Raw genomic sequence first — 13110 nt, forward strand, 5'->3', positions numbered from 1 at the left:
TGAGATGATTGTAAAGGGCTCATTTTGGTATCATATTAAATTATTAATAAAAGGTAAAGTTGGTTATTATATTTGTTTCAATTTAGTACTGATTGAATAAGTATAATAATATCCTTGGGTAGTAGGTTCTTATCTACAATATATCAATTGGTTGAATTGATAGTGAGACATTGTAGATATACATGGAACACTACTCTTAACTATTCCTAGTCAAGAATTAATATACAAGGACAATATTAATGCGTTGAGACTAGCATATAGGTCAATAGATGATTTAATCTCACAAGTCATGGATATGAGATATCAGGTTGACACATGGGTATATATTAGAGAATATATACTAAATAACTCGTCATGAGAATGTTTCATGAATCGTTATATGAGTGTCATAAACATTCTCATGTGACTATTGGTATGAATAGTCCTTACACCTGAAGTCACTACAGTTCCCTACATAAGGAGTTGTGTACTTTGATATAGGCAAACGTCACCTGTAATAAGGTGGACAATAAAGTCGAACACTGAGTATACAATAAATTATGCGGAGGGATGTGAGTGATATAGATGGAATCTATCCCTTCTATATGATGGAAGCGGTATCTGTGGGCCCCTTGATTAGTAGGACATAAGAAAGCATGGTCATGCTCAAATAAGTCAGTGAGATATTGAGCTTATTTGATTGAGTGTGTCAATTTAGAAATCAAGAAACACAAAGGTTGATAAGAGGATGACACGGTCTATGCCTCATTGATCAATCTAGATATCAAGAATAGAGGGATCAAGTTATACAAGATAATAGTCACGGACAAGTTAGGTCGGATCTCGACTTTCTCGTCACTTGGGTAGCAATGATGCCTTGCTAGATGTCACTCATTGCTTATGTGTCTAAATGTTGATTTGGATACATTGTCAACGTTACGAGATTCTATTAGGTCACACACAAAGAACAAGTAAATTTGGAGATGAGTTCATATGATGAATCATTGGATTAAGTCTAATCCGAATTAGACTTATTGAGTTAGACTCAATTGGATCTAATTATTGGATTAAGTCCAATTCAAACTAGACTCAAGGAGTCAATTCAAATTAATGAAATGTGATTAATTGAATTTGAAATTGCATGAGATTAATTGAGTAAGACTTGATTGAATTAGATTTGAGTTAGACTCAAGTGAATTAGACTTGAGTTAGACTCAAGTGAGGATTAATGGAGATATTCATTGAATTTCAAAATTCAATGAAACATTTCATTCAATTTTCAAAATTGAATTTGAAATGAGGAGTTTCAAGTGTGGTTCTTAATGGAGTGTAAATACTCATTAAAGCTCATTAATTGAATTAATGCTTATTAAGTGTTTTCATTGGATGAAAATACTTAAGCATTTTTCTCTTCATTTTTGGGTAGATCTTCATTCTCTCCTCCCTCTCTTCTCCTCTTGGCCGAACCCCCTTCTCTAGGTTGCTAGCACAACCTTAGGTGGTTTCCTTCTCCAACTTGTGAGTTTATGAGACAAACAAAGGCAAGGCTTGTTCGTGTGGATACCATAGAGGTGCGAAGGTATAATCGTGCTGTGATTCAAGCTGTCTAGAGTCTGTGTGCACCACCAAAGGTATAACCTTTCATGCTCTTGTAGAAAACTTAGTATATTTTTCTTTTCCCTTCACATGGATCTCCTGGAGGAACTAGATGGTTTCCGCTGCGCATAAGCGTGTTTAGCGCTCTAGTTCCTTACAGTGGTATTAGATCCACTTACGAAGGGATATACTAAGTTGTTAGAATTTTATGTGTGATATAGAAATGGATGATAGGTTTACTATGATCTATAAATTATGAGTTTCAACCAAAAATTAGTATTTTGTTGAGAACGAAACATAGTTGGTATGTGACCAGCAAGGTCTCAGCCAAAGGTGTTTTGTTCAGAACGAAACATAGTTGGTCTTAAGAGGAGGGTCTCGAGTATACAACAACTCATAAAATGTGACCAGCGGGACCGCCGTGGCGTTGCAGCTCATAATTTGATATTCACATCATAGTAGATTTATGTCATAAGGATATTGTGAATATATATATGACATGGTGTATGGTTATGACCCTTAAACCCTTATGTGATTGTGTGTGATGTTGTAATTCATAATACGACTTGCGTGTCATGCCTTCATCCTTTTATTCTTGTTGTAATTTTAGACTACACTCGAATGTAACTCGAGTTTCTTTAGATTTTGTAATGTACAAATTAGAAAGAAGTTAGTCTATTGGGCGACGGGTGAAAAGGAAGAAAGGACAACAACACACGACGACCAAGGAAGCGCTTGGAGAAGCTGCTTTGACCTAGGTTGACTTATCGCTCTTCTCATTGGCTTGAGAAGATCGTAGTTTATGGGGGTCATAACCATGTTACATTTTAATTTATGCATATATGTGATATGTGCTTTGATTGTATTCGATACATGTCTAGTTTAAATATAATTAGGTCTTTTTAATATATGCCTACCAAAGTTTAATACTCACTTCTAGCTCGATCAATTGTAGTCAGGTTTTGCCAAAATAAAGTGACTCAATTTATCTTGCTAGAGTGCGATAGGACAATTGTGATGTCCGACTATTAAACTTGGGTGCGACTTAACTAAGTTGTCTCATTTAGATTGTGAGCTTAGAGGCATATCCCATAAGATGGGATTCAAATTGTACTAATCTTGGGAGATTAGATAAAGCTAACTCAAGATGAGTTATAATATGAATTTCATAAGATGGGCAAATGAACAAATATTATTGTTCATCTAGCTATACAAGAGTTGCATTTGATGCAATTGGTATATGCTGCCTACCTATATTATATGAGTCTTGGGCAATTAGTCAAAGCTAACTCAAGATGAGGTATAATATGAATTTTGTCCCACATGAATATTATTATAATTGGATTTGGAGCTAGTAGTGTGGGTAAAACCACAACCATGACTCGCTCCTACCAAGCTTTATAATTCTGTGGGAGAATCATTTAATTAAAGGCCTAATTAAATGCTCAATATATGATACTAAGTTCTGCATTATGTTGTTGTAGATTATCATGTCGTTAAATACGTCGAACACTCTCTCTCTGTGATCTGTCCTTGATAAGGACAAGCTCAATGGAGCTAACTTCCTGTACTAGTATAGAAACTTGAGAATTGTTCTCAAGCAAGAACGGAAACTGTACGTCCTAGAGCAGCCTATTCCTGAAGCACCTCCTGCTACTGCCACTAGAACTGATAGGGATGCTTTCAAAAAGCATCAAGATGATGCATTAGATATATCATGCCTTATGCTCACCATCATGAACTTTGAGCTTTAGAAGCAACATGAGAACATGGATGCTTATGATATGGTTGAACACCTTAGACAACTATATCAAGGACAAGTAAGACATGAAAGATTTGAGATCTCTAAAGTGTTGTTTCAATGTAGAATGAAAGAAGGAAGTCTCGTAGGGCCATATATACTCAAAATGATTGGGTATGTAGAAAACCTACAGCGATTGGGATTTTCACTAGGCCAAGAATTGGCCACTGATCTTATCTTACAGTCATTGCCCGATAGCTATAGTCAATTTGTCATGAACTACAACATGAATGAAATTGATAAACCACTGTCGGAGATGTTGAGCATGTTGAGAACTATTGAACTCAACCTTAAGAAGGCAAAGCCTAGTACCATTTTGATGGTTTCTAAAGGCAAAGGTAAGTGGAAGCCTAAAGGTAAGGGTAAGACTCAAGCCAAAGGCAAGGGCAAGACTCATGTACTGAAACCTAAAGGTGGGGTTACTAAGGAAGGAACATGCTTCCACTACGGTGAGACCGAACACTGGAAGAGGAACTGTAAGGTATACCTAGAGAAACTGAAACGGAAGAGAAGTGAGACTTCTGCCTCATGTATATATGTTATAGAAGTCAATCTATCTATTTCTTCTTCATGGGTATTAGATATTGGATATGCATCTCACATTTGTACTAATGTACAGGGGTTGAGATAAAGCGTTGGCAAAGGGCGAAGTGAACCTACGAGTAGGCAATGGTGCAAAAGTTGTTGTTGTCGCTGTAGGAACATACTCCTTATCTTTACCCACTGGGCTTGTTTTAGAACTAGAAGAGTGTTGTTATGTGCCCGCTTTGACAAAGAACATTATTTCTGTTTCTTGTTTGGATAAGAAAGGTTTTTCATTTGTAATAAAGGATAAATGTTGTTCCGTTTATTTCAATAATATGTTCTATCGTAGTTCACCTCTTATGAATGACCTATATATTCTAGACTTTGAAAATCCAATCTATAACATAAATACAAAACGGTTCAAATCTAATGATTTGAGCCAAACATATCTCTGACATTATCGCTTGGGTCACATAAATGAATGTCACATATCCCAACTCTATAAGAATGAACTTTTGAACTCATTTGATTTTGAATCATATGAGACATACGAATCTTGTCTTTAAGGCAAGATGGCAAAGACTCCATTTAGTGGACACGGCGAAAGGACTAATGATTTGTTAGGACTCATACATACTGATGTATGTGGTTCTTTCAGAATAGCAGCTAGAGGAGGCTATTATTACTTCATTACCTTCACTGATGATTTCAGTAAATAGGGCTATGTATATCTGATGAGATATAGGTTAGAATCCTTTGAAAAGTTCAAAGAATTCAAGTATGAAGTACAAAACTAATTTGGTAAGAGTACTAAGATACTTCGATCAGATCGAGGTAGGAAATACCTTAGCCAAGAGTTTCATGACCATCTCGTTGAGTGTGAGATCATATCTCAACTCACTCCACCTGGAACACCACAATGGAATGATGTATCAGAAAGGAGAAGCTGTACTTTATTAGATATGGTAAAATCGATGATGAGTCATACAGATCTTCCTACTTCCTTCTGGTCTGGAGACATGCTCTAGAGACGGCTGCTTTCACACTTTACCGAGTTCCATCCAAGGTCGTCATAAAGACACCATATACGATATGGATAGGGAAGAGTCTCAAGATGTCTTTTATGAAGATTTGGTGTTGTGAGGCTTATATTCGACGACAAGTCTCAGATAAACTAGGACTCAAATCAGACAAGTGTTATTTGTTGGATATCCCAAGGAAACAAAGGGATATTACTTCTATAATCTCACACAAGGCAAGGTGTTTGTTGCCAGAACTGGTGTCTTTCTAGAAAGGGAATTTATTTCTAGAAAAAATAGTGGGAGTGAAGTTGATCTTAAAGAAATTCAAGATACACAAACTAGCACCGATGCCTTGATGGAAATTGAGTAGGTATCACAAGATGTTGTGGATCACAATTTTGTTACACCACAAGAAGTTGTGGAACAACAACCTGTTCAAGTAGCACATGCTCTATGCAGATCTGATAGGACTCGTCGTCAACCTGAGAGACATTCATTTCTCTTGTCTGACCACGGTGATGTAGTGCTTATTAATCTCGATGAGCCTACATCTTATTAGGAAGCTGTACAAGGCCCAGATTATGAGAAATAGCTAGAGGCCATGAGATTCGAAATTAAATCCATGTACACTAACCAAGTATGGACTTTGGTTGATCAACCTCAAGGGATCAAACCCATTGGGTGTAAGTGGGTCTTTAAAGTAAAAACTAACATGGATGGACATATGCATACCTATAAAGGTAGATTGGTAGCTAAAGGTTTCAAGCAAATTCATGGTATAGACTATGATGAAACTTTTTCACCAGTTGTGATTCTTAAGTCCATTCGGATTTTACTTGCTATTGCAGCTTACATGATTATGAGATCTGGCAGATGGATGCCAAAACCACATTTCTTAACGAAAATCTACTCGAGGATGTATACATGACACAACCTGAGGGTTTTGTAGATCCAAAGCATGCTGGAAAGATTTGTAAGTTGCAAAGATCCATATATGGATTAAAGCAAGCTTCTAGAAGCTGGAATCTTCGATTCGATGATGTGATCAAAACGTTTGGTTTCATTAAGAATGAAGATGAACTTTGTGTCTACATGAAGGTTAGTGGAAGCACAACTATCTTTTTCATATTGTATGTAGATGACATACTAGTCATTGGAAATGATATCCCTACTCTTCAGTCATTGAAGACTTGGCTTGAGAATTATTTTTCAATGAAAGACTTAGGTGAAGAAGCCTATATTTTAGGCCTTAAGATCTATAGAGATAGATCTAAAAGATTGCTTGGCCTAAGCCAGAGTACGTACATTGACAAAGTGCTTAAATGTTTTTCCATGGAGAATTCCAAGAAGGGATTCCTGCCTATGTCACATGGTGTGAGTCTTTCGAAGACTCAATGTCCCTCTTCTAAGGAAGAAAGGGACTGCATGGATCAGATTCCTTATGTATCTACTATAGGATCTATCATATACGCCATGCTTTGTACTCTCCCAGATGTCTCGTATGCGTTAAGCATGACGAACAAATACCAGTCAGATCCAGGTGAAGGTCACTGGATAGCAGTCAAGAATATTCTTAAGTACTTTAGAAGGACTCAAGATTATTTCTTGATCTTTGGAGATGATGAAGAGCTTGTTGTAAAGGATTACATTAATGTTAGCTTCCAAACCGACAAGGATGATTACAGATCGCAGTTAGGGTATGTGTTTTGCTTAAATGGTGGTGTTGTGAGTTGAAAGAGTTCAAAGCAGGTGACAGTCGTTAATTCTACAACAGAAGCCGAGTACATTGTTGCTTCAGCTGCAGCAAAGGAAGTTGTTTGGATCAGGAAGTTCATTACAGAGCTTGGTGTTGTTCCTAGTATAGCAAACCCAATAAACCTCTATTGTGATAACAATGGGGCTATTGGACAAGCTAAGGAACCTCGCTCTCATCAGAGATCCAAACACATACTACGGCGATTCCATCTCATTCGAGAGATCATCGATAGAAGATATGTGAGGATATGCAGAGTACAGACCGATGCTAACATTGCGGACCCTTTGACCAAGGCTTTGGCACAGAAAAAGCATGATGGTATGGTTGCTACTCGGAATATCGTACTGGTTCCCCTGTATAAAATTTTGTACAAGTCCTGAACCTTTCCTAACAACCTATTGTGTTCTTTAGAAATTAAATTTGGAATCGCAAACAGAACTTAACATTATTGATTCCAAATTCAATTTATCTGTTCTTAGAGGTTTAGACTTGGATCGCAAACGATGCTTAACATTATTAATCCAAATCCACCTATGCTACAAATTTGATTAAATATTTATTTCAGAGATCAACTTCCAAGTTAAACATGGCGAGGCACTAGGCCTTTTTGGGTATAAGATTATCCACCACTTCCTAGACAAAGCCTTTCAACGAAATTCAATATTTAATCTCCTTATAGTAACCCTAGGTTTAACCACTAAGAACAATCAAATCACAAGACCGAAAAACAAAAGAAACACAAAATCGAATCATAAATCTGAAACCTAGAATCGTTAGCCTCTTGTGTTTGGTATTTCAAAATCCATACAAAGAAAACTAGTATGATGCGGAATAAGACAACTAGTTATACCTTTCTTTGTAGCTTATAGATCTCACGATCTTCTGTCGTATTCCTCTTCTTATCTCAGGCGTCGTGTGGGCGACGATCTACCAAGATGAGAATCCACCCAAGCCTCCTTCTCCTTGCAAGTTTCGGCCACCAACTATTCTTCAAGGGAAGCTTTCTTTCTCTTCTTCTTCTCCACAAGCAATCGGCCACCAAGATGAAACAAACCCTCCAAGTGCCGCCGACCTCAACAAAAGGAGAAGAGAGAAAGAAGAGAGGAGAGGGTCGAGCACCAAGGAATTAGAAGAGAGGAATAATAGATGTATTGTAAAGGTGAGGCACCTCTACCCTATCTTTTATATTCCTTCGTTTTGGCAAATAAGGAAAATTTTAGACATAATTAAAACTTCCTTATTTTCCTTGCCAATAAAAGGAAAATTTAATTAAAAATTCCTTCTATTCTTTTAATGGCCGTCCCCTATATGTTCTCCAAACAAGAAAAGTTTTAAACATAAAATTAAAACTTCCTAATTTGTTTTTGAAAAATTTTAAAATAAAAATTTTTCTTTTAAAAATTCTCTTTATGGTTGGTTATAAAAGAAAACTTTTATAAATTAAAATCTCTCTATTAAAATATGTGGATGATTACAAAAAGGAAAGTTTTCTCCAAAATTAAAATCTACCTTTTAACTACAAATAATGAAAGATATCAAACCTTTCTCTTAATCCTTTGTAGAAACTATAAAAGGAAATATTTAATTTTAAAACTCTCTTTTAAATCATAGCTTTCACATAAGAAAAGATTTTAAAAATTAAAATCCCTTTTATTTTAATTATGGTCGGCCACCTTCTTGGGCTCCAAGCTAGGGTCGACCACCTACTTAAACCCATCTCTCCTTGGTTTGGTCGGCCACCTTAAGGTGGGCAGGAAGTTGGGTTTAGGTGGGTATAAGACTTTATAAATAAGAGGCTACGACAGGGACCGAGAGGAGGAATTGGTTTTCGTCTCCTGGTGAACTTGAGCTTCCCGTGTTTGCTCCAAACACCCAACTCAAGTTCATCAATAATAACTCATACCACTAAAGAGTTATTATTGAACTACCGCACCAATCCCATATTACTATATGGGCTCCTTCTTATCATGAGTGTATTAGTCTCCCTGTGTTTAAGATATAGAATGTCCATTGATTAAATGAGCTACTGACAACTCACTTAATTAATATCTAGCTCCAAGAGTAGTACCACTCAACTTTATTGTCATACCGGACTAATTCCACCTACAGGGTTTACATGACACTCCTTATGAGCTCCTCAAGGGGACATCATCAACCTAGATTTCTAGGACATAGTCTCATTCTATAATCAATAACACACCATATAAATAATATTATTTCTCAACTTATTGGGCCTATTGATTTAACGAACTAAATCACACCCTTTGATAAATTAAAGAAATAAATATTAAGTAAATATACTTGTTATTATATCAAGATTAAGAGTACACACTTCCATAATAACAGAGGTATTGTTCTTTTATATAGTCAGTATAAAATGAAACTACCTCAAATGGTCTTGCTCAATACACTTAGAGTGTACTAGTGTAATTTTATAGTCAAGATAAACTAATACCAAATTACACTATGACTATTCCAATGGTTTGTTCCTATCCATCTTAGTCGTGAGCTACTATTTATAATTTATAAGGAACTGATAACATGATCTTCTGTGTGTGACACCACACACCATATTATCTACAATATAAATTAATTGAACAACTATACTTAGCATATAAATGTAAATATTTGACCAATGTGATTTTTTATTTCAAAAATAAATGTTTACAAAAAGCTAGGCTTTTAGTATACACTCTAACAGGTCACACTAGGTCAATGGGTATCCGATATCTTAGTGATTGACACTAGTGCTAGTGGGAGATTATTAGTATTAGCCTTAATACTAATTATGAGATGATTGTAAAGGACTCATTTTTGTATTATATTTCATTATTAATAAAAGATAAAGTTGGTTATTATATTTTTTTTTTCAATTCAGTGCCGATTGAATAAATATAATAATGTCCTTGGGTAGTAGGTTCTTATCTACAACATATCAATTGGTTGAATTGATAGTGAGACATTGTAGATATACATGAAACACTACTCTTAACTATTTCTAGTCAAGCATTAATATACAAGGACAATATTAATGCATTGAGACTAGCATGTAGGTCAACGAATGACTTAATCTCACAAGTCATGGATATGAGATATCAGGTTGACACATGAGTATATATTAGAGAATATATACTGAATGACTTGCCATAAGAATATTTCATGGATTGTTATATGAGTATTATAAATATTCTCATGTGACTATTGGTATGAATAGTCCATAGACTTGAAGTCACACGGTTCCCTACATAAGGAGTTGTGTACTTTGGTATAGGTAAACATCACCTATAACAAAATGGACAATAAAATCGATCATTGGGTATACAATGAATTATGCGGAGGGATGTGAGTGATGTAGATGAGATCTATCCCTTCTATATAACGGAAGCGATATCTGTGGACCCCTTGATTAGTAAGACATAAGAAAGCATGACCATGCTCAAATAAGTCAATATGAGATATTGAACTTATTTGATTGAGTTTATCCACTTAGAGATCAAGAAACACAGGTTGATAAGAGAATGATACGGTCTATGTCTTATTGATCAATCTAGATATCAAGGATAGAGGGATCAAGTTATACAAGATAATAGCCACGGACATGTTAGGTTGGATCTCGACTTTCTCGTCACTTGGGTAGCAATGATGCCTTGCTAGATGTCACTCATTGCTTATATATCTAAATGTTGATTTGGGTACATTGCCAACGTTACGAGAACCTATTGGGTCACACACAAAGAACAAGTAGATTTGGAGATGAGTTCATATGATGAATCATTGGATTAAGTCTAATCCGAATTGGACTTATTGAGTTAGACTCAATTGGATATAATTATTTGATTAAATCCAATTCAAACTAGACTCAATGAGTCAATTCAAATTAATGAAATGTGAGTTATTGAATTTGAAATTGTATGAGATTAATTGAGTAAGACTCGATTGAATTAGACTTGAGTTAGACTCAAGTGAATTAGACTTGAGTTAGACTAAGTGAGGATTAATGAAGATATTCATTGAATTTCGAAATTCAATGAATTATTTCATTCAATTTTCGAAATTGAATTTGAAATGAGGAGTTTCAAGTGTGTTTCTTAATGGAGTGCAAATACTCATTAAGGCTCATTAATTGAATTAATGCTTATTAAGTATTTTCATTGGATGAAAATACTTAAGCATTTTTCTTTTCATTTTTGGGTAGATCTTCATTCTCTCATCCCTCTCTCTCCTCTTGGCCGAAACCCCTTCTCTAGGTTGCTAGCACAACCTTAGGTGGTTTTCTTCTCCAACTTATGAGTTTGTAAGACAAACGAAGGTAAGACTTGTTCGTGTGGATACCATAGAGGCGCGAACGTGTGATCGTGCTGTGATCCAAGCTGTATGGAGTCTGTGTGCACACACCAAAGGTGTAACCTTTCATGCTCTTGTAGAAAACTTAGTATATTTTTCTTTTCCCTTCGCATGGATCTCCTGGAGGAACTAGATGGTTTCCGTTGCGCATAAGCGTGTTTAGCACTCTAGTTTTTTACAGGTACAATCTGAGGTTTCTAGGTCCATGAGTGAATTTTGATTGAAATTTACTGATGGACCTATAGAGCTTTGATTGCACTTATTTTAGTTCATGTAGATTTCTAAAATTACAATGAGTTCAAATATATTATTCATGGTTTATTTTGACTTCTCCAAATGTATTAAAATATTATAAATAAATTAACTAAATCTTAAATATCATGGCCTGATATGATTTGTATAAGAAAGAGATGAGAGAAAAAATAAAAGAAGTTGCATAGATCGAAGAAAGAAGAGAAAAAAATAGTGAAAAAATAGAGAAAGTCTCATTTGTCAAAAGATAAAATAAATTTTTTTTTTTTTTTTGTAAATATCAAAACCGTATATGTTTTTGATTAATTTAGAAATATAGTGTACTCTTTGATAAATTATCGATTAAAAAATAAAAAAAGTGTGTCCAATGACTCAACTATTACAATATGAATATATAATAGTACTATAATTCAACTATGTAGGTGCAGTAATTACGAAATATAACTACTCCGTAATTATTTTTTTTGGATATTTTAATAATAAATGAAAAAAATATACTTTTGTGGATTCGAATAAAAGACATCTTTAATTTTTAATCAAAAAACAGTTTAAAAAAACTGAAAATTCCCCTTTGCTTTCACGCAGAAAAAACTCCAATTCTTTTAATAAATAAATAAATAAATAAAAATTCCCTTTGCTTTCCCGTAGAGAAAACTCCGATTCTTACCATAAATAAATAAAATATTTTTTTTTTAAAAAAAATACCCTTTGCTTTCACGTAGAGAAAACTTAATTAGATTCCTTCTATCACACGCACATTTTATATTTCAGCGAGATTGCAGCTGTAAACGATCTCCTCATTCATTGTCTAATGCTCTACTTCTCTAGCAAAAATGACCGATATCATTTCCAGCATCACTTCATTCTTCACTTGTTTCAAGGATTGCTGCTTTCAATCTTGCAACTACATCGTGTCGTACGAGGGAACCATCTCCTCCTTTGCTGCGGAGCTGGCCCAACTCAAAGAGCAAACGCGAGGATATCAAGAGGCAAATCGACGCAGCCGAAAGGGATGGGCTCAATCCAAAGCGAGAAGTCATCGACTGGCTTCAATCCGTCGAAGCCCTCGCTTCTGAGGCTGAAAACATAAACGCCGCCTACCGCCAGATGTTCAAGTGTTTCTGTAACTTCCCGGTCAATGTGTGCTCCAGCTACTCCCTCAGAAACAGAGCTGAGGCGGCGCTGGAGGTAGCCGACCTAAAGAAGAAGGCCGGAGAGTTTGCCCACGTGGCTGACAACTTGGACGTCGATCGCGTTCGCGAGATGCAGAATCCTAAAACCGTCGGCATGAATAGAGAGTTGGTGGAACTAAAAGGCTATGCAAGAGATGATGGCATCAGCATCATTGGGATACATGGCATGGGCTGCGTTGGCAAAACGGCAATTTTGAGAAGATTCAACAATGATTTTGAAGAGAAGGAACTGGACAATCTGGATGTCGTCATCTACCTCGAGTTATCGACCGGGTACAAAGTGGAGGAGCTCCAGAGGTCCCTCTTCGATCGATTGAAACTCAAGTGGCAAGACGAGGAGCCGCAGAGGAACAGAGCCGACCGCCTTTTCCGCGTGCTGAGCAAGATGAAATTTTTATTGTTGCTGGATAACGTATGGGATTGTTGGTAGTTTTGAGAGCATGAAAACTAAAATGAAGTAATTAAAATAATAATGCGGAAATCATAAACACTCACATTGATCTTCCGAAGAACCGCAACCAAAGACGTCGGTCGATGAAGTTGCTGATGAACCGCCGGAGACGTCGCTGCTGCTATCGCCGAGAAGATCACCACACGGAACCTTCTCGAACTCTTCACATCAACCTCTTTCTTCTCGGATTG

Source organism: Zingiber officinale, chromosome 8A (assembly GCF_018446385.1).
Source record: "Zingiber officinale cultivar Zhangliang chromosome 8A, Zo_v1.1, whole genome shotgun sequence".
Classification (NCBI taxonomy): Eukaryota; Viridiplantae; Streptophyta; class Magnoliopsida; order Zingiberales; family Zingiberaceae; genus Zingiber; species Zingiber officinale.